General features: G+C 48.1%; 4 pseudogenes; all 4 read right to left on the reverse strand.

The window, feature by feature from the left end:
• Nucleotides 1-2442: 2442 nt before the first annotated feature.
• On the reverse strand, nucleotides 2443-2633 carry LOC143936878 (5S ribosomal RNA; annotated as a pseudogene).
• A 2107-nt stretch (nucleotides 2634-4740) lies between these two features.
• Nucleotides 4741-4859, reverse strand: LOC143937233 (5S ribosomal RNA; annotated as a pseudogene).
• A 774-nt stretch (nucleotides 4860-5633) lies between these two features.
• Nucleotides 5634-5752, reverse strand: LOC143937775 (5S ribosomal RNA; annotated as a pseudogene).
• A 294-nt stretch (nucleotides 5753-6046) lies between these two features.
• LOC143937033 (5S ribosomal RNA) lies at nucleotides 6047-6165 on the reverse strand (annotated as a pseudogene).
• Nucleotides 6166-22901: the final 16736 nt, after the last annotated feature.

Here is a 22901-nt window from a genome sequence, read left to right on the forward strand (position 1 = left end):
TGTGTGTGAGAGAGTCTTCCCCCCTGTGTGTGTGAGTTTCCCCCTGTATAAATGTGTGTGTCTCTGTGTGAGTGTGTGTGTGTCCCCGTCTGAGTGTGTGTGTCCCACCATGTGATTGTGTGTCCCCCCCCGTGTGAGTGTGCGTGCCCCACGTGTGAGTGTGTGGTGTGTGTGTGTGTCCCCCTGTGTGTGTGTGTGTGTCTCCCCCTGTGTGTGTGTGTAGGTTTCTTCCCCTGTGTGTGTGTGTGTGTTTCTAGCCCTGTGTCTCTCCCCCTGTGTGCGAGTGTGTCCCCCTGTGTGTGTCTCCCCCTGTGTGTGTGTGTGTGTCTTCCCCTGTGTGTGTGTCCCCCTGTGTGCGTCAGTGTGTCCCCGTGTGTGTGTAAGTGGTTCCCCCTGTGTGTGTGTGCAAGTGTGTCCCCCTGTGTGTGTGTGTGTCCCTGTGTGAGCGTGTGCATTCTTCCTCCAGTTTCCCCCTGTGTGCTCCCCCCGTGTCTCCCTGTGCAGGTGTGGCGCCCAAGGGGGCCCCATGAGCTTCTATTGCCTGGGGGCCCCATTAGTTGTCAGTCCGCCCCTGGTCACCGAGAACCTTTTTGGCATTCAAAGGTCAGGAGTGTGCCTTTTTTAGTCACCAAGGACCATTTTGGGCATTTAATCACTTCAGCTCCGGACCATTTGGCTGGCCAAAGACCAGAGCACTTTTTGCGATTCGGCACTGCGTCGCTTTAACCACTTGCCGACCATTGCACTCTGATGTACGTCCCTACTTTGGGGACAAACAGAGGCGTCTTTAGGGGGTGGCCGTAGTCTGGGACCAATAGCCCAGAGTCTTGAGTCTCGGTCCAGAATGCAGGGAACAGGGGCAGACTGAGCCATGGTTGGCTCCAGCTCCAGCTTTAGCTCTGCCCCGCTTCCACCCGACTTTACTCTTGGTCACTGATTGCTATAGCCGCCTGGCGGCTAGCAACCATTAACATCACTGCCCACTGTGCCCACACTGCCCAACATTCAAAGCAGAGGAGGATTGCACTTCCTCCTCCTCCGCGCTAGTGCTCATGGGGCCTGGCCTACGACTTCTGGTCTGGATTGTCCCGCAGCTGTTATGGTAGCGTGGAGTGTAGAGCCCAGGAGGGAGAGAAAGGGATGACGTCGCCACCCTGAGCAGCATTCGCAGCGGCTCCCTTAGCCTACACTCCTCCAATCTTAGTCCTCTCCCAGCTCGCTGTCCTGGAGCAGGAAGAAGGCGGCAGAAATGACAATGCGGCGGCCGCACCACATCAATACCCACTTGGGTGGGCGGCTCTCCTCTGGCTGCCTTGCACACCAGCACCACGGATGAGCTGCTGCTGTAGTACCTGAACAAATGAAGTCTATCTCCTCCAGGTCAGGTAGGTCAATCAAGTTTGTATGTCAGGTACCAGGTCAGTGTGTGTCAGGTAGGTCAGTGTATGTCAGTGTGTGTCGTGTAGGTCAGTATATGTATGTCAGGTAGGTCAGAGTGTGTCGTGTACGTCAGTGTGGGTCAGGTAGGTCAGTGTATGTATGTCGGGTAGGTCAGTGTGGGTCACGTAGGTCAGTGTATGTATGTCGGGTAGGTCAGTGTGGGTCACGTAGGTCAGTGTATGTATGTCAGGTAGGTCAGTGTATGTATGTCGGGTAGGTCAGCGTGTGTCGGGTAGGTCAGTGTGGGTCACGTAGGTCATCCTTTTTTCCCACAAATAGAGCTTTATTTTGAAGGTATTTGATTGCCTCTGCAATTTTTAATTTTTTTTTGCGATATAAACGGAAAAATCTAAAATATTGAAAGAAATTTATATTTTCTGCTTTTTGTTATAAGAAAAATCCAATAAACTCAATGTTATTCATACTTTTAGGTCAAAATTTATTCAGCCACATGTCTTTGGTAATGTTAATAAGCGTATATTTATTGGTTTGCGCAAATGTTATAGCATCTGAAAACGATGGTACATTTTCTGGAATTTACGCATCTTTTAGTTTATGACTGCCTATCTCATTTCTTTAGGTGCTAATATGGCATAGTTGACTTCTTTTTTTCCCTTGTTTCCCAAGGTGACCATCTTGGTGTTTGTCAAGAGGGTTGAGGGTGCCAAAAGTGAGTGCCTATGGCAACATCACCCTGAAAGCATCTGATACTAAGCAGGGACGGGCCTGATTAGTACCTAGATGGGAGACCGCCTGGGAATACCCTCTTGAGAAATGCCAAGATGGTCACCTTGGGGAACCACAAAAAAAGGCGGTCTCCCATCTAGGTACTAAACAGGCCCATCTCTGCTTAGCCTTCAAGGCCAGATGAGCTTGGGTGCTTTCAGAGTGGAATGGCCAGAGGCAATCTCTTCTGGCACCCAAAACCCTCTTGAGAAATGCCAAGAAGGTCATCTTGGGAAACCAGAAATAAAAAACAGGTCAACTCCAAAAAAAAAAAAAAGCCTACAGCACCTGGTATTCCCAGACGGTCTCCCATCCAGGTACTAACCAGGCCCTACCCAGCCCATAGGCAATCTCTTTGGGCACCCTCATCCCTCTTGACAAATGCAAAGATGGTCACTAGGCCCGACCCTGCTTAGCCTTCGAGATCAGACGAGATCGGGCGCTTTCACGGTGATATGGCCGTAGGCAATCTCTTTGGGTATCCCCAACCCTCTTTGACAAGCGCCAAGATGGTCACCTTGAGAAACAAGGGAAAAAAACAAGTCAACGGCAAAAAAATAAAAAATTACGGCACCTTGTATTCCCAGGCGGTCTCCCACTCAGGTACTAACCAGGCCCGACCCTGCTTAGCCTCTGAGATTAAACGAGATTGGTTGCTTTCAGGGTGTCGTGGCCATAAGCAATACCTTTGGGCACTCTCAACCCTCTTGACAAGCACCAAGATGGTCACCTAGGGAAAGTAGGGGAAAAAACAAGTCAACGCCCAAAAAAAAGAAGCAAATGGGACTGGTTATTGCCAGGATGTCTCACATTTGTTACTAACTAGTAGACATGTGCGCTTCGTTTCGTACGAATCGCAAATTCGTACGAATTTCTCAAAATTTGTACGTTCGGGAGGATCCGAAATACAAATTGCCATTCGTCCGAATTCTGTACGGAATACGAACTTTTGTTTACGAATTCCGGATCTCAATCATTATGCTTATTATGACTTGCAGAAGACTTCTGTGATAGAAGTCAATGTAAATTGCCTGAAGACATCAGTGAAGGACTTTCAACCTCTCTGGGCAGGCTGCCAAGAAAAGAACAAAATGATACAATGTTTCTTCTTCAATGGGCTGAACTCCTGTGTAGAAGTTTTCAGTTTAACCATTTAAAGACTAAATCTTTTCTGACACTTGTTGCTTACAAGTAAAAATCCAGTATTTTCTGCTAGAAAATCACTCAGAAGCCCCAAAAATTATATATTTTTTTTAGCAGAGACCCTAGGTAATAAAATAGCGGTTGTTGCAATATTTTGTGACGTGGTATTTGCGCAGAGGTCTTTCAAATGCAAATTAGCCCTTTATCACGGTGCAGGTGTCATTGCTGTATGTCACGCTGCTGTCAGTGCTCTCTATCACGGTGCTGCTGTCAGTGCTGTATATCACGGTGCAGGTGTCATTGCTGTATGTCACGCTGCTGATGTCAGTGCTCTCTATCACGGTGCTGTTGTCAGATCACTCTATCACGGTGCAGGTGTCATTGCTGTATGTCACGCTACTAATGTCACTGCTCCCTAGAGGTCGACTGAAAAAAAAAGGGCTAACTTGCGTTTGAAAGACCTACTGGATTTTTACTTGTAAGCAACAAGTGTCAGAAAAGATTTAGTCTTTAAATGGTTAAACTGAGAACTTCTACACATGGAGTTCAGCCCATTGAAGAAGAAACATTGTATCATTTTGTTCTTTTCTTGGCAGCCTGCCCAGAGAGGATGAACGTCCTTCACTGATGTCTTCAGGCAACTTACATTGACTTCTATCACAGAAGTCTTCTGCAAGTCATAATAAGCATAATGAGCAATGTTTTTTCCTTTAAATTTATTGTAAAGAACTTTCGTACACGTTAACGACAATTCGTATTTCGTACGAAACAGAACGGAATTTCGGGCACGAAATACGAAGTACGAATTCATTTTATTACGAATCAAAACGGAACAGAACGAAATGAATTTATCGACGGCGTCCATGTCTACTAACCAGGGCAGACGCTGCTCAGCCTCCGAGATCAGACAAGATCAGGCACTTTCAGGGTGATGTGGCCGTATTAAATCTCTTTCGGCACCCTCAACCCTCTTGAGAAACTCCAAGATGGTCACCTTGGGAAACAAGTGAAAAAAACTAATCGTCGCCAAAGAAAAAAAAAAAGAAACCTACGGCACTTGATAATCCCAGGGGGTCTCCCCATCCAGGTTCTAGCCAAGCCCGACCCTGCTAAGCCTCCGAGATCAGGCGCTTTCAGGGTCATGTTCCCTATCACGGTGCTGCTGTCAGTGCTGTATATCACGGTGCAGGTGTCATTGCTGTATGTCACGCTGCTGATGTCAGTGCTCTCTATCACGGTGCTGTTGTCAGATCACTCTATCACGGTGCAGGTGTCATTGCTGTATGTCACGCTACTAATGTCACTGCTCCCTAGAGGTCGACTGAATAAGCATAGGCAATGTCTTTCGGCACCCTCAACCCTCTTGACAAACGCCAAGATGGTCACCTTAGGAAACAAGGGAAAAAAACAAGTCAACAACAAAAAAAAAGAAACCTACAGCACTTGGTATTCCTAGGGGGTCTCCCATCCAGGTTCTAACCAGGCCCAACCCTGCTAAGCATCCGAGATCAGATGAGATTAGTTGCTTTCAGGGAGATGTGGCCATGGGCATTGGGCACCCTGAACCCTCTTGAAAAAAAAGCCAAAAAAAGAAAAAAAAGAGAAGCCTATGGCACCTGGTATTCCCAGGCAGTCTCTCATCCGGGTACTAACCAGGCCTGACCATGCTTAGCCTCCGAGATTAGTCACTTTGAGGGTGATGTGGCCATAGTCAATTTCTTCAGACACCCTCAACCATCTTGACAAACGCCAATATAGTCACCTTGGGAAACAAGGGAAAAAAACAAGTAAACGCAAAAAAAAATAAGCCTACGGCACCTGGTATTCCCAGGCGGTCTGCCATCCAGGTATTAACCAGGCTCAGCCCCTGCTTAGCCTCTGAGGTGAGACAAGATGGGGCGCTTTCAAGGTGATGTGGCCGTAGCCAATCTTTTTGGGCACCGTCAACCCCCTTGACAAATGCCAAAATGCACTTTGGGGAAACAAGGGAAAAAACAAGTCAACGCCCAAATGAAAAAAAAAGGAAGCCTACAGCACCTTGTATTCCTAGGTGATCTCCCATCCAGGTACTTACCAGGCCCGACCCTACCCATGGGCAATCTCTATAGGCAACCTCATCCCTCTTGACAAACGCAAAGATGGTCACTAGGCTCGACCATGCTTAGCCTCCGAGATCAGATGAGATTGGGCGCTTTCACAGTGATATGGCTGTATGCAATCTCTTTGGGTATCCTCAACCCTTTTTGACAAACGCCAAGCTGGTCACCTTGAGAAACAAGGGAAAAAAACAAGTCAATGCCAAAAAGAAAAAGAAAAAAAAAAGAAGCCTATAGCACCTGATATTCCCAGGCGGTCTCCCATCCAAGTACTAACCAGGCCCACCACTGCTTAGTCTCCGAGATCAGATGAGATGGTGCGCTTTCAGGGTGATGTGGCCGTAGGCAATCTTTGTGCAACTTCAACCCTCTTGACAAATGCCAAGATGGTATCCATGGGTAAAAAGAGAAAAAAGAAAAGAAACCTACATCACCTAGTATTCCCAGGCGCTCTCCCATCTGCGTACTAACCCGGCCCGCCCCTACTTCTCCTCAGATATGCGGTGAGATGGGGCGCTTTTAGGGTGATGTGCCCGTAGACAATCTCTTTGGGCACCCTCAACCCTCTTGACAAATGCCAAGATTGTCACCTTGGGAAACAAGGGAAAAAAACAAGTCAACACCAAAAAAATAAAAAAATAAACCTACGGCACCTGGTATTCCCAGGCGGTCTCCCATCCAGGTACTAACCAGGCTCGACCCTGCATAACCTCCGAGATCGGATGAGATGGGGTGTTTTCAGGGTGATGTGCCCATAGGCAATTGCTTTGGGCACCCTCAACCCTCTTGACAAACACCAAGATTGTCACCTTGGGAAACAAGAGAAAAAAACAAGTCAACACCAAAAAAAAATAATAATAATATTTACGGCACCTGGTATTCCCAGGCGGTCTCCCAACTAGGTATAAATCAGGCCCGATGCTGCTTAGCCTCCGAGATAAGACGAGATTTGTCGCTTTCAGGGTGATGTGGCCTTAGGCAACCACTTTGCGCATGCTCAACCCTCTTGACAAAATGCCAAGATGGTCACCTTGGGAAACAAGGGAAATAACAAGTCAACGCCAAAAAAAAGAAAAAAAAAAAGAAGCATGTGGCAATGGGTATTCCCAGGCAGTCTCCCATCCAGCTACTAACCAGGCCCAACCCTGCTTAGCCTTTGAGATCAGGTGCTTTCAGGGTCATGTGCCCATAGGCAATCTTTTTGGGCAGCCTCAGCCCTCTTGACAAACGCTACAGTGGTCACCTTGGGAAACCAGGGAAAAAAACAAGTTGATGCCAAACCTACGGCACATGGTATTCCTGGGGGTCTCCCATCCAGATCTAACCAGGCCCGACCCTGCTTAGCCTCTGAGATCAAACAAGATCGGTTGATTTCAGGGTGTCGTGGCCATAGGCAATCTCTTTGGGCACCCTCAACCCTCTTGACAAGCGCCAAGATGGTCACCTCAACGCCAAGTCAACGCCAAAAAAAAAACAAAAAACAAAAAGAAGCCCGTGGCACTGGGTATTCCCAGGAGGTCTCCCGTTTGTTACTAACCATTTCAGACGCTGCTCAGCCTCCGAGATCAGACAAGATCGAGCACTTTCAGGGTGATGTGGCTGTAAGAAATCTCTTTCTGCACCCTCAACCCTCTTGACAAACGCCAAGATGGTCACCTTGGGAAACAAAGGAAAAAAACAAGTCAACGCCAAAAAAAAAAAGAAACCTACTGCACATGGTATTCCTGGGGGTCTCCCACCCAGGTTCTAACCAGGCCTGACCCTGCTAAGCCTCTGAGATCAGATAAGATCGGTTGCTTTAAGGGAGATGTGGCCTTAGGCAATAGCTTTGGGCACCCTGAACTCTCTTGAAAAACGTCAAGATGGTCACCTTGGTAAACAAGGGAAAAAAACAAACCAATGCCAAAAAAAAAAAGAAGTCTATGGCACCTGGTATTCCCAGGCGGTCTGCCATCCAGGTACTAACAAGTCCTGAATCTGCTTAGCCTCTGAGATCAGACGCTTTCAGGGTGATGAGTCCATAGACAATCTCTTTGGGCACCCTCAACCCTCTTGACAAACGCCAAGACTGCCACCATGGAAAACAAAGTAAAAACAAGTCAACGGCAAAAAAAAAATAATTCCTAGAGCACCTGGTATTCCCAGGCGGTCTCCCATCCAAGTACTAACCAGGACCGCCACTGCTTAGTCTCCGAGATCAGATGACATGGTGCGCTTTCAGGGTGATGTGGCCATAGGCAATCTCTTTGGGCACCTTCAACCCTCTTTTTTTTTTCAGTTTAGTTTTTATTAGAAATATTTTCAGAACATAACAGAAGTATAAATTTCCATACATATTTGTTACAAGAGGTCGTTATAGGTGTATAAAATTCCATAATGTCATGATAGTATCAATAATCAGCAGTAAATCTTGAGCCAGTATACATATATCACACATGGAACATTTGGATCAATAGTCAACAGCATTGATTAAAATTTTTTACAGGTGATTAATGTAGTACTTAACAGTTGCAGACTTTCCTTTACACGTAAAAGGATATATACGCCTCTAAGTTAGGAAAGCAGATATATAGAAAAGGTGAAAGAAAAAGAAGACCATAGAAAAAAAAAAGAAAAAGAGAACTGAGAAAAACCAAGACCAGGATTTAAGTGGTCTGGCAATAAATCCTCTAACAAAATATAATCTGAAGAGTATTATATTACCAATTTGGACCTCCAGTATGGACCTATAGGTATATATCCGCTATGGTACAGCATAAATAACTTCCTGCCTTATCTCTTGAAAGTAATGGACTCACCCTTTTGGGCAAACTTCAGTATTTACTAGTATAATCTCACGACTACTGTGGAAATTTTTCCAGCCAGCATTTCCACCTACCATCAATCTGTCTCTTGGAACCTGATTTTACAGCCCATAAGGCTTCCCCATTTGTAGTGTGTTTGTATGATAGGATATATGTCCGAAATGTTTTTGGGAACATCACTTTTCCACTTCCTAGTAATAAGTAATCTAGCCGCAATCAGTATATGTGTAACCACCGTGCGAAAATCTGGCGGAAATACCTCAATTCCCAGATTAAATAGAGCCAAGCTGTTCTTTGGATATGTAATCAACCCGGTAATAGAGGAAATTAATCGAAACACAGCATTCCAAAAACTAGTTATATGTTTACAGGTCCACATGATGTGCATAACGTTACTCACCTCTCCACATCCCCTCCAGCATAAAGAGGAATGACCTGGAAAAAACGTATGAAGACGGTGTGGAGTCAAGTACCATCTCAACGTGATTTTGTGAGTCAATTCCCAGTGATTCACACACTTTGATGATTTATACACAGTGTTTAGGGCTTTTTGCCATTGTTGAGATGTGAATGTGGTCTGCATTTCTGTCTCCCATTTCTGAAATGGTACTGATTTAATAAAGGTGGTTTTGCGTTGAAAAAGCGTGTAAAAAATGGAGATCCCTTTTGGGGTAGCAGCAGAGACTGTGAAAAATTTCCAAGCAGCTTCTTGAATATATAAATGATGAACCCCTAACGGTTTTAAGAGATGGGAGATCTGATCATATGTGTAACGTTCACTACTTGGAAGACCGTATTGTTCTTGCCGCTGTGGGAATGTTTTTAGGAAGTCGTTATGGAACATATCACTTAACTGGGTAATCCCCCTGGACGTCCAATTAATAAGTCTAATGTTTGGAATAGCACCTTCAATTGTAACCAGGGGTATTGGTATTTCTATTTGTTTATCCGACGGGGTTAAGGCACCACATAGATCCCTCCAAGCTTTTCATGAGGCCCGGAGGGTCATGGGTAAGTTTTGTAAAGGAACATGGCTCCAACTATCAAGTAAAAGAAGGTGAGAAAGATCTCTGGTGGGGCTTAGGGTCTGTTCTAGTTTGCACCACGGAATGTCCGCTCCACATAGGAACCATGTTCTAAGTTGAGTGAGCAGAGATGCACGGTAGTAGTCCAGCAGGACTGGGAACCCCATACCCCCTGCCCCTCTTTGTTTAGCTAATATGACTGTGGTACATCTCAGTTTTTTTTTAGTTAGATATATTTTGTCAGTATGGAATCTAGTGCTTTTAAATGGGTGGTCTTGAGGGGTATTGGGAGGGTGCGGAAGATGTATAAGATTTGGGGAAGAAGTAACATCTTAAAAGACGCTAGGCGTCCAGACCATGTTAATTCGGATTTGGCAAGTCGAGCGGTTTGTAAGGTTAATTTCTTTATAAGGGCATGATAGTTAGTATCTGCTAATTTAGAGGGGTCTTTGGTAATTTGGAGGCCAAGATAAGTTATTTGTTCTGCAGTCCATGAGTAGGGGAATTGGAGTTGTAGTCGATTTTGAAGAGCAGGTGGGACATGTATAGGGAGAATTAGTGATTTGGTGAAATTAACTTTATAATAGGAGATTTTACGAAATTCGTTAAGGACTGTGTGGGCATTGATTAAGGAATGTGACGGGGAGGTTAGGAATAAAATAACATCGTCGGCAAATACGTTTATTTTATGAGTATGATTGGGGAAAGAGAAACCTGTGATATTTGGGTGGGATCTAATTTTTTCCGCTAGGGGCTCCATAAGAAGGTTGGAAATAAAAGGGGAGAGGGGGCACCCCTGTCTAGTCCCGTTGGAGATTGTAAAGGATCGCGATAGTGTATTGGATGTGTATACTTGTGCGGAAGGTGAGGAGTATAAGGCTAATATGGCTGACAATATAGGTCCCCCAAGGCCAAACTTTTTAAGGGTATGGACCATGTATTCCCAGTGTATCCTGTCAAACGCCTTCTCCACATCCAAAGATAGGAGCAGAGAAGGCGTCCGACAGGAATTTTTACAGTGGAGGATATCCACCACCCTGCGAGTTGCGTCCGATGGCTGCCTACCAGGTGTGAAACCCGATTGGTCAGGATTAATCAAAAGAGGAATAAGCTGGGCTAGTCTCTGGGCAATTATTTTAGCGTATAATTTAACATCTGTATTTAAAAGAGAAATTGGACGGAAATTGGTGGGTTCATCAGGGCTTTTCCCCGGTTTGGGTATAGTGACAATGTATGCTTTAAGCATTTCAGGGGGGGAACGAAAATGTCTGTATTGCATGAGTAAATGTATCTTTTAGAGGAGACACTAGAGTGGAGGCAAATGTTTTGTAATAATCATTGGGTAGCCCATCTGGGCCTGGGGATTTGCCAATCGGTTGAGAGTGGATTGCTTTCTGTATTTCTAGTGGTGAGATTGGTGCATTTAAAGATTGTAGTTGTTCCCGGGAAAGGGCCGGGAGAGCTATCTCCTCCAAAAAACCTTATATGTCTGATTCTGAGGGTTGATAGGTGTTTCCATCCTGCTGGAGGTTGTACAGGGTAGAATAATAATTAGCGAAGGCATCAGCAATACCCTTAGGATCAATGATCCTGCCGTTGCCCACAGAGCATTTAATATAAGGGATTCTGGTACGGGCTCTGTGTTCTTTTAAAATATAGGCCAGTAATTTACTTGCTCTATTGCCCAGAGCATAATGAGTAAACCTTAATAGCTGCGATATATTTATCATAGCGTTCTAAAAGCATACGTCTAAGATCACAACGGAGTTTGGTCAATTTATCTGCCAGAGAAACCATGGGTGCGACCTTATTCTGGATTTCAAGTGATTTAATCTCTTGTAATAGGAGATCTAGTTGTTTATTTTTTTGTTTATTAATTCTCGAATTTAGTTGTATCATTATGCCCCTTATGTATGCCTTATGGGCACACCACAGAACTGACGGGTCAGAGACTGAGGATGAATTAATTTCAAAATATTCCTTTAATTTGTTTGATATGAAGGTCGCATGTTCGGGTACACTGAGCAGATTAGAATTGGCCCTCTACACAAAATCTCCCAAATAAGCGTTCCCCCTCCGCCACCGCGACTGACACTGTAGCATGGTCAGACCATGAGATGTCGTGGATGGTGGAGGAGGACAGCTGTTGCAACACAACTCTATCTACTAAAATCATGTCAATACGAGAGTAGGAATTATGTCTGGCATTATGTGGAAAGAAAAGTCCCTTTCTCCTGGGTGCTGACACCTCCAGGCGTCGTAGAGCTCTTCCGAATGAAAGAGCGTTTGTAGGGAAGACAAAGGGCGTCTGGACTTAGTGGTAGTGTCGATTGCATAGTCTGCGGTAAGATTGAAATCTCCAAAAACCACCAAGGCCCCTTTCTTAACAGTGGATATGCTCTTTAATAGCCATTTTAGGAAACGCATCTGGTGGGAGTTTGGAGCATAGAGACAAACGATCGTGTAGGTTTTGTTATTTATATCTCCTATTAAGATCAAATACCTCCCTTCCTTATCCGGGATTGTCTCCAGTTCTTTAAAAGAAACAGTATCTCTAATGGCGATGGCAACTCCTCTGGTTTTTTGTGCAGCAGAAGCAAAAAAGATTTGGGGATATCTGGGATGTTTTAATCGAAACTGATCAGATGGTAGCAGATGAGACTCCTGGATGCATAAAATATCAGCCTGCAGTTTCAGAGCTTCCTTCCATAGAGCAGTTCTTTCCACAGGGTGATTTAAGCCGTAAGTGTTAAAAGAGATTATGTTCAACATTTTACCTTACTATCGGATGATAGGTAGTTGCGTTCGTATTGGACGTGACTGGACTGTCACATCATGGGGACTGGTAATACATCATCGCCTCCCGGAAGCGATTCGATGTGCCGATGCCATTCGATGTGCTGATGCGATTCGATATGCTGGGGTGATGCAATGTGCTTTGGGAGATGCGATGTGCTTTGGGAGTTGCGATGGGGAGATGCGATTCTATGTCCTGGGAGCAAAGTGATGCAATGTGCTGGGGCGATGTGATTCGATGTGTTGCGGGTGATGCAATGTACTTTGGGAGATGCGATGCGCTGGGGGTGATTCGATGTGCTGGGGAGATGTGATTCGATGTGCTGGGGGAGATGCGATTCGATATGCTGGGGGAGATGCGATTCGATATGCTGGGGGAGATGCAATTCGATGTGATGCCATGTGCTGGGGGGCGATGCGATGTGCTGGGGTGATGCGATTCGATGTGATGTGCTGGGGGCGATTCTATGTTCTGGGGAGATGTGATGCGATTGGGCGAAGGGATTCGAGGTGTTGGGGTGAAGCGATTCGATGTGCTGATACGATTCGATGTGTTGGGGGTGATGCAATGTGCTTTGGGCGATGCAATGTGCTTTGGGCAATGCGTTGTGCTGGGGGTGATTTAATGTGCTTTGGGGAGAGTCGATGTTCTGGGGAGATGCGATGCGATTGGGAGATGGGATTCGATGTGCTGATGCGATTCGATGTTTTGGGGGTGATGCAATGTTCTTTGGGCGATGCGATGTGCTGGGGAGATGCGATTCGATGTGCTGGGGCCAATGTGATGTGCTGGGGCGATTCGATGTGCTGGGGTGATGCAATGTGCTGGGGGTTATGCGATTCGATGTTCTGGGGAGATGCGATTCGATGTGCTGGGGCGATGCGATGTGCTTGGGTGATGCGTTTCGATGCGGTGTGGTGGGGCAAAGCGATTCGATGTGCTGATGTGATTCAATGTGTTGGGGGTGATGCAATATGCTTTGGGCGACTTGATACGCTGGGGCGATTCGATGTGCTGGGGGAGATGCAATGTGCTGGGGGAGATGCTATTCGATTTGCTGGGGAGATGTGATGTGCTGGGGGCGATGAGATGTGCTGGGGCTATGCTATTCAATGTGCTGATGCAATTCGAAGTGTTGGGGGTGATGCAATGTGCTGGGGTGATGCAATTCGATGTTCTGGGAGAGATGCGATTCGATGTGCTGGGGCGATTCAATGCGATGTGCTTGGGTGATGCGATTCGATGTGATGGGTGATGCGATTCGATGTGCTGGGGTGATGCAATGTGCTGGGGGTTATGCGATTTGATGTGCTGGGGCGATGCGATGTGCTTGGGCAATGCGTTTTGATGCTATGTGGTGGGGCAAAGCGATTCGATGTGCTGATGTTTTGGGGTGATGCAATGTGCTTTGGGCGATTCGATGTGCTGGGGTGATTCGATGTGCTGGGAGATGCAATGTGCTGGGGGAGATGCGATTCGATTTGCTGGGGCGATGCGATGTGTTGAGGTGATGCGATTCGATGTGATGATGCAATTCAAAGTGTTGGGGGATGCAATGTGCTGGGGTGATGTGATTCGATGTTCTGGGGGAGATGCGATTCGATGTGCTGGGGCGATTCAATGCGATGTGCTTGGGTGATGTGATTCGATGCGATGTGCTGGGGGTGGCGCGATTCGATGTTCTGATGCGATTTGATGTGTTGGGGTGATGCAATGTGCTTTGGGCGATGCGATGTGCTGGGGGCGATTCGATGTGCTGGGGGAGATGTGATTCGATGTTCTGGGGAGATGCGATTCGATGTGCTGAGGCGATGCGATGTGCTTGGGCAATGCATTTTGATGCGATATGGTGGGGCGAAGCGATTCGATATGCTGATGCGATTCTATGTGTTGTAGGTGATGCAATGGGCTTTGGGCATTTCGATGCGCTGGGGGTGATGCAATGTGCTGGGGAGATGCAATGTGATGGGGGTGATGCGATTCGATTTGCAGGGGCGATGAGATGTGCTGGGGCGATGCGATTCGATGTGCTGATGCAATTCGAAGTGTTGGGGTGATGCAATGTGCTGGGGTGATGCGATTCGATGTTCTGGGGGAGATGCGATGCGATGTGCTTGGGTGTTGCGATTTGATGTTCTGTGAGAGATGCGATTCAATGTGCTGGGGCGATTCAATGCGATGTGCTTGGTTGATGCGATTTGATGCGATCTGTTGGGGCGACGAGATTCGATGTTCTGATGTGATTTGATGTGTCGGGGGTGATGCAATGTGCTTTGGGTGATGCGATGAGAAGTGTTGGGGGAGATGCGATTCGATGTGCTGGGGGCATTGTGATGCAATGTGCTGGGGCAATATTTTCTTATTTTTAACCCGATTATCTATGTAACATAGAGAAAGTTGTTTGTGCAAATAGTTGTAAATAAACAGTTTTTTTAAATACTCCCACCATCCCATCTAAGGCCCCATTCACACATGCGGACATTATGTGCGTATTTCATCCATCCGTTTGCGAATGAAGTACAGACATACATGCATTCCTATGGGATAGCGGGTGTCGGCGGATGAACATGTGCAAAAACCCGATATCGTCCGCCTCCGCAATTGTCCGATTCTGCAGACGGAGGAAAATCCTATTTTTCTATCCGTCTGCAGAGCGGATCGGATGAACACGGACAGACGATCCCCCATAGAGGAGAGCGGAGAGCTGACAGGGCATCCCTGCACAGTGTGCTGGGACCGTCCTGTTATCCTCCGGCTCAGCGGGGATAACAGAGCGATCCCCGTTGAGCAAGTGGATCATCACGGGGCGGATCATTACTGATCCATCCCGTGTGAAAGGGGCCTAACACCAAAACACAAGCACAATTTTTCAAAATTAATATGCACAGTTTGAACTTCATAAAGTTGTCTTCAATACGTCTAGATGCATAAATGAATTGTGTTGCTGTGATTATTATTTTTTTAATAATTTTTTTTTCTTTTTAAATGAAAAGCTGTACAGAAAAAAGTATCAGCTGAGTGTAGATATGTGTGTGTATATATGTACAGAACACAATATATATATAGTGTGTGTGTGTGTTTCTTGAATAATATTCCTTTTACATGCAGTATATTTACTGGTTCCTGAAGGGAGGAGGGGTTTGCATAGATATGGGTGGCAACTTCCTCTAACACTGCCGTTGCCATGGAAACCTGACCTTAAACTTATTACACTGCTTGTGCAGCATTGAGCATGTGCGAGATCTGCAAGGCTGAAATCCAGGAAGAAATACTGTCTGGCTTCAGATGCCCACACTTAAGATGGCCACAGTCTGCTGCTAGTTTATAAACTTTCAAAATGCTGTAATAACCTAACAAAACGGACCTTAGTTTACAGACCAACTTTACTGAATATATTAAGCTTGTGTATTATAGGGGTATTTTTATTTAAAAAGTGTAATTTTGGCCTGAGCACCACTTTAACCACTTGCTTACTGGGCACTTAAACCCCCCTCAGTCCCAGACCAATTTTCAGCTTTCAGCGCTGATGCACTTTGAATGACAATTGCGCGGGCATACAACACTGTACCCAAATGAAATTTTTATCATTTTTTTCCCACAAATAGAGCTTTCTTTTGGTGGTATTTAGTTACAGCTCGGAGTTTTATTTTTTGCTAAACAAACAAAAAAAGATGCAAAAAAAAAATCATGTTTTAATAGTTTGTTATAAAATTTTGCAAACGGGTCATTTTTCTCCTTCATTGAAGTGCGCTGATTAGGCGTCACTGATAGGCTGCATTGGTGGGCACTGATGGGCTGCATTGGTGGGCCCTGATAGGCTGCATTGGTGGGCACTGATAGGCTGCACTGGTGGGCACTGATAGGCATAGTTAAGGCGGCACTAATAGGCACAGATAAGGCGGCACCGATGGGTACAGATAAGGCGGCACTGATGGGCACAGATAAGATGGCACGGATGGGTGGCACGGATGGGTGGCACGGATGGGCACTGATAGGTACCACTGATAGATGGGACTGATGGGCACTGATAGGTGGCACTGATAGGTGGCTCTGATAGGTGGCACTGCTGGGCACTGATAGGCGGCACTGCTGGGCACTGATGGGCGGCACTGGGGTGCAGCACCTTTGAGGCAGATTGTGGGCACTGTGGGTGGCACTGTGGGTGGCACTGCTGGGTGGCACTGTGGGCACTGCTGGGTGGCACTGTGGGCACTGGGGGCACTTACTTTTTATTAGGGTGGCACTGCAGGGGGCAGGTGGGCACTGGCAGGGGGCAGGTGGGCGCTTGCATTGCTGGCCGTGATCGGGACTGATGTCCCGATCACGGCCGCCGGTGATCGGCTTTTTTTTTTTCTCCTCGCGCTGTCAGCGCGAGGAGGAATACTAGCCGATTACTGGCTCCGTTATGTCACCTGATCAGCTGTCATTGGCTGACAGCTGATCACGTGATAAGGGGTTGGGATCGACCCCTTGCACGGATCGGTGATCAGGCGAGTCTCATGGACTCGCCGATCACAGAGCGCGCCGCTCGCGCCCCTCAGGGCGCGCGCAGGCCGCTCGTACACGGGACGACGTCAATAGACGTAGTCCCGGAAAAGGAGATCCGCGCTGTAGCCGTCAGTTGACTATAGCGCGGATCTCAAGTGGTTAACCACTTGCTTACTGGGCACTTAACCCCCCCTCCTGCCCAGACCAATTTTCAGCTTTCAGTGCTGATGCACTTTGAATGACAATTGCGTGGTCATACAACACCGTACCCAAATTAATTTTTTTTACCACAAATAGAGCTTTCTTTTGGTGGTATTTAACCACTTGCTTACTGGGCACTTAAACACCCTTCCTGACCAGACCAATTTTCAGCTTTTGGTGCTCTCACACTTTGAATGACAATTACTCAGTCATGCAACACTGTACCCAAATGAATTTTGTGTCCTTTTTTTCCAACAAATAGAGCTTTCTTTTGGTGGTATTTGATCACCTTTGGGGTTTTTATTTTTTGCGCTATAAATGAAAAAAGACCGAAAATTTTGAAAAAAAACGCATATTTCTTTGTTTCTGTGATAAAATTTTGCAAATTATAATTTTTTTTTCATAAATTTTGGCCACAATTTATACTGCTACATGTCTTTGGTAAAAATAACCCAAATTAGTGGATATTATTTGGTCTTTGTGAAAGTTAGAGAGTCTACAAACTGTGGTGCGAATCGCACAAAATTGATCACACCTGATGTACTGGTGGCCTATCTCATTTCTTGCGACCCGAACAAGTCAGGAAAGTACAAATACCCCCCAAATGACCCCTTTTTTGAAAGTAGACATTCCAAGGTATTTACTAAGATGCATGGTGAGGTTTTTGATGTTGTCATCTTTTTCCCACAATTCTTTGCAAAATGAAGATTTTTTTTTTTTTTTTTCTCACAAAATTTTCAATGTAATAGGTTATTTCTCTCACATAGCATGTGTATACCACAAATGACACCCCAAAATACGTTCTGCTACTCCTTCTGAGTATTACGATACCAAATGTGTGAGACTTTTACACAGCCTGACCACATACAGAGGCCCAATATTGAAATAGCACCATCAGGCGTTCTAGGAGCATAAATTACACATCTTATTTCTCAACCACCTATTACAGTTTTGAAGGCCCTGGAGCACCAGGACAATGGAAATGACCCCACGTGGCACTGACGACACGTGGCACTGACAGATGGCACTGGAGGCAGATAGCACTGGAGGCAGATGGCACTGGAGGCAGATGGGGCTGGCAGATGGGGCTGACAGATGGGGCTGACAGATGGGGCTGGCAGATGGGGCTGACAGATGGGGCTGGCAGATGGGGCTGGCAGATGGGGTTGGCAGATGTCGCTGGCAGATGGGGCTGGGGCTGGCACTGGGGCTGGCACTGGCAGATGGTGCTGGCTATTTGCTCTGGCAAATGGGGCTGGCAGATGGCACTGCGGCTGGCAGATGGCGCTGGCAGGTGGCGCTGGCAGGTGGCACTGGCAGGTGGCACTGGGGCTGGCGGCACTGGGGCTGACGGATGGCACTGGGGCTGACGGATGGCACTGGTGCTGGCAGGTGGCACTGGCGCTGGCAGGTGGCACTGGCAGGTGGCATTGGCGCTGGCAGGTGGCACTGGCAGGTGGCACTGGCGCTGGCAGGTGGCACTGGCAGGTGGCACTGGCAGGTGGCACTGGCACTGGGGCTGGCACTGGGGCTGGCGGCACTGGGGCTGACGGCACTGGGGCTGACGAATGGCACTGGCGCTGGCAGGTGGCACTGGCAGGTGGCACTAGCAAGTGGCACTGGCGGCACTGGCACTGGCGGCACTGGTGGTGGCACTGGCAGGTGGCACTGGCGGCACTGGCACTGGGGCTGACGGATGGCACTGATGGATGGCACTGGCGCTGGCAGGTGGCACTGGCGCTGGCACTGGCGCTGGCAGGTGGCACTGGCACTGGCGGCACTGACGGCACTGGGGCTGACGGCACTGGGGCTGATGGATGGCACTGGCAGGTGGCACTGGCAGGTGGCACTGGTGCTGGCAGGTGGCACTGGCAGGTGGCACTGGGGCTGACGGCACTGGGGCTGACGGCACTGACGGCACTGGGGCTGACGGCACTGACGGCACTGGGGCTGACGGACGGCACTGGGGCTGACGGGCGGCACTGGGGCTGACGGGCGGCACTGGGGCTGGCAGGCGGCACTGGCGCTGGCGGCACGGGCTGACGGCACTGGGGCTGACTGCACTGGGGCTGACGGCAGGCGCTGGCAGGTGGCACTGGCGGCACTGGCACTACTGGCAGATGGCACTGTGCTGACAGATGGCACTGGTCTGACAGATGGCACTGGGGCTGACAGATGGCACTGGGGCTGACACAGGCACTGGGGCTGACACAGGCACTGGGGCTGAGACTGGCACTGGGGCTGAGACTGGCACTGGGGCTGAGACTGGCACTGGGGCTGCACTGGGGCTGACACTTAGATCGCTCTCCCTCCTCACACGCTGTCTCTGTGTGAGGAGGGAGAGACACGGCAATGGGAGATGATCTCATATGTTTACATATGAGATCATCTCCCATTGGCAGCTGCGATCGCGCTGTGAACGGCTGCTTTGATTGGCCGTTCACGGCGATCTGCATTTGCCTGTCTCCGGGAGACACGGCAAATACAATACTTCCGCGATGCGCGCCCCCGGCGGCGCGCATTGCGGAAGTAAACACCAGGCCGTCCAGGGACGGCCAGGCGAAGGAAGCCGCCCGCTCTAAGGCCGTCATTCAGCCATAGGGCGGGTGGGAAGCGGTTAATTACAGCTGGGAGTTTTATTTTTTGCTAAACAAACAAAAAAGATGCAAAATAAAAAAAATAAAAAATAAATCATGTTTAATAGTTTGTTATAAAATTTTGCAAACAGGTCATTTTTCTCCTTCATTGAAGTGCACTGATGAGGCGGCACTTGTGGGCACTGATAGGCTGCACTGGTGGGCACTGATAGGCTGCACTGGTGGGCACTGATAGGCATAGTTAAGGCGGCACTAATAGGCACAGATAAGGCGGCACCGATGGGCACAGATAAGGCGGCACTGATGGGCAAAGATGGGCACAGATAAGATGGCACGGATGGGTGGCACGGATGGGGGCACGGATGGGCACTGATAGGTACCACTGATAGATGGGACTGATGGGCACTGATAGGTGGCACTGATAGGTGGCTCTGATAGGTGGCACTGCTGGGCACTGATGGGCGGCACTGCTGGGCACTGATGGGCGGCACTGCTGGGCACTGATGGGCGGCACTGGGGTGCAGCACCTTTGTGGCAGATTGTGGGCACTGTGGGTGGCACTGCTGGGTGGCACTGTGGGCACTGCTGGGTGGCACTGATGGGGGGCACTTACTTTTTATTAGGGTGGCACTGCAGGGGGCAGGTGGGCACTGGCAGGGGGCAGGTGGGCGCTTGCATTGCTGGCCGTGATTGGGACTGATGTACCGATCACGGCCGCCGGTGATCGGCTTTTTTTTTTTCTCCTCGCGCTGTCAGCGCGAGGAGGAATACTAGCCGATTACTGGCTCCATTATGTCACCTGATCAGCTGTCATTGGCTGACAGCTGATCACGTGATAAGGGGTCGGGATCGACCCCTTGCACGGATCGGTGATCAGGCGAGTCTCATGGACTCGCCGATCACAGAGCGCGCCGCTCGCGCCCCTCAGGGCGCGCGCAGGCCGCTCGTACACGGGACGACGTCAATAGACGTAGTCCCGGAAAAGGAGATCCGCGCTGTAGCCGTCAGTTGACTATAGCGCGGATCTCAAGTGGTTAACCACTTGCTTACTGGGCACTTAAACCCCCCTCCTGCCCAGACCAATTTTCAGCTTTCAGCGCTGATGCACTTTGAATGACAATTGTGCGGTCATACAACACCGTACCCAAATGAAATTTTTATCATTTTTTTTACCACAAATAGAGCTTTCTTTTGGTGGTATTTAATTACAGCTGGGAGTTTTATTTTTTGCTAAACAAACAAAAAAGATGCAAAATAAAAAAAATAAAAAATAAATCATGTTTAATAGTTTGTTATAAAATTTTGCAAACAGGTCATTTTTCTCCTTCATTGAAGTGCACGGATGAGGCGGCACTGGTGGGCACTGATAGGCTGCACTGGTAGGCACTGATAGGCTGCACTGGTGGGCACTGATAGGCATAGTTAAGGCGGCACTAATAGGCACAGATAAAGTGGCACCGGTAGGCACAGATAAAGTGGCACCGATAGGCACAGATAAGGCAGTACTGATGGGCACAGATAAGGTGGCACTGATGGGCAAAGATGGGCACAGATAAGATGGCACGGATGGGTGGCACTAATAGGTACCACTGATTGATGGGACTGATGGGCACTGATAGGTGGAACTGATAGGTGGCACTGCTAGGCACTGATGGGCGGCACTGATGGGCACTGGTAGATGACACTGATGGGCACGGATATGTGGCACTGGGGTGCAGCACCGTTGTTGAGGCAGATTGTGGGCACTCATGGGTGGCATTGTGGGCACTGATGTGTGGCACTGTGGGCACTGATGTGTGGCACTGTGGGCACTGCTGGGTGGCACTATGGGCACAGCTGGGTGGCACTGATGGGGGGCCCCTTTTTTATTACAGAGGTGGCACTGGAAGGGGGCAGGTGGGTACTGGTAAGCTGGCCATGATCGGGACTGCTGTCATTGGCTGATAGCTGATCACGTGGTAAGGGGTCGGGATCGACCCCTTGCTCGGATCCGTGATCAGGTGAGTCTCGTATACAGGGGGCGCGCAGGCCGCTCGTGCACGGGACCGGCAAAGGAGGTCCGCGCTGTAGCCGTCATTTGGCTATAGCGCGGGTCTCTACTGGTTAAACTGAGCCGCAGATCTAAACCATTCTGCAGAAACTCCAAAACTACTGAGGTGGACGGAGTGGTGGGGTCCCACTGCTTACTTTCTGCAAATGTTTTAAATGTATTCCATATTTTAGAATAGATAAAGTTCGTGGAAGGTTTCCTAGCCTTTAGGAGAGTAGAAATCACCCCCACTGAGAATCCTAATGACTGGAAATTCTGCTGCTCAAGATCCAAAGATGTAGATTCAGTTTGTGAGGAGCTGGGTGCACCAATTTCCCCTGTGAGAGAAGCTGCGGGAACACTGGGATCTTGAACGGCGGGGCATACGCTGAGGTTCACTGCCCAAGGGAACCACGGCCTCTTCGGCCAGTACGGCAGAATAGCTATCACTCTGACTGGCTCCATCGATAATCTGATTAAAAACAAGGGTCTGGGGGAAAACGCATATACGGTCTCGCATCGCCACGGACTCGAGAGGGCATCTACTGCTTCTGCATGGGGATGAGGCAAACGGGATGGAAATCTCTGCAGCTTCGCATTCATTGGAGAAGCAAAGAGATCTATTTCTGGTGGCTTCTGCAGACTCATGATCCAACTGAACTCTGATGGGTGCACTGCCCACTCGTTGCTGTCTGGAAAACAACGTGATAGGCGATCCGCCTGCTGATTCAAACGGCCCAGAAGGTAAACTGCCTTTAAATCCAACAAATTTCTTTCTGCCCATAACATAATGGGCTCTACTTCCTTTAATAATGTGATGCTGTGTGTTCACCCCTGCCGTTAAATATATGAAACTGCTGCTCTGTTGTCTAGCCGCACTAGCACTTGTTTCTGCCGTAGATGTTCTTTTAGACTCAGCAGAGCTAAATACACTGCTCGTAGCTCTAAGACGTTGGAGACTACCCCCGCCACAGGGACGTCCCATTTCTCTTGCACTGCCAGGTGATCTCAGTGTGCTCCCTACCCTTTCGAACTTGCATCGGTGGTAAGAATGGTCCAGGAAGGGCATTGCAGGAGCCAAGGCTTTGAAATAAGGTCTTCCTTCGACCCCCAGTGGAGACTTCTCTTCATAGAAGCTGAAATTTATTCTTATTGACCCCATATCTCACTGTAAAGAGGACCTGTCATGCCATATTCCTATTACAAGGGATGTTTACATTCCTTGTAATAGGAATAAAAGTGATCAAAAAATTTTTTTGGGGGGGGGGAAAAAAAGTCAAACTAAAATAAATAAAGTAAAATGAACAATACATTTTTTTTTTAAAGCGCCCCTGTCCCCATGTGCTCGCATGCAGAAGCGAACGCATACGTAAGTCCCGCCCACATATGAAAACGGTGTTCAAACCACACATGTGAGGTATCACTGCGAACGTTACAGCGAGAGCAATAATTCTAGCTCTAGACCTCCTCTGTAACTCAAACATATAACCAGTAAAAAAAAAATTTAATCATCGCCTATGGGGATTTTTAAGTAGAGACGTTTGGCGCCATTCCA

The sequence above is a fragment of the Lithobates pipiens genome, unplaced genomic scaffold, assembly GCF_037356315.1.
Source record: "Lithobates pipiens isolate NorthernLeopardFrog02 unplaced genomic scaffold, aLitPip1_a1.2 Scaffold_28, whole genome shotgun sequence".
Taxonomy (NCBI): domain Eukaryota; kingdom Metazoa; phylum Chordata; class Amphibia; order Anura; family Ranidae; genus Lithobates; species Lithobates pipiens.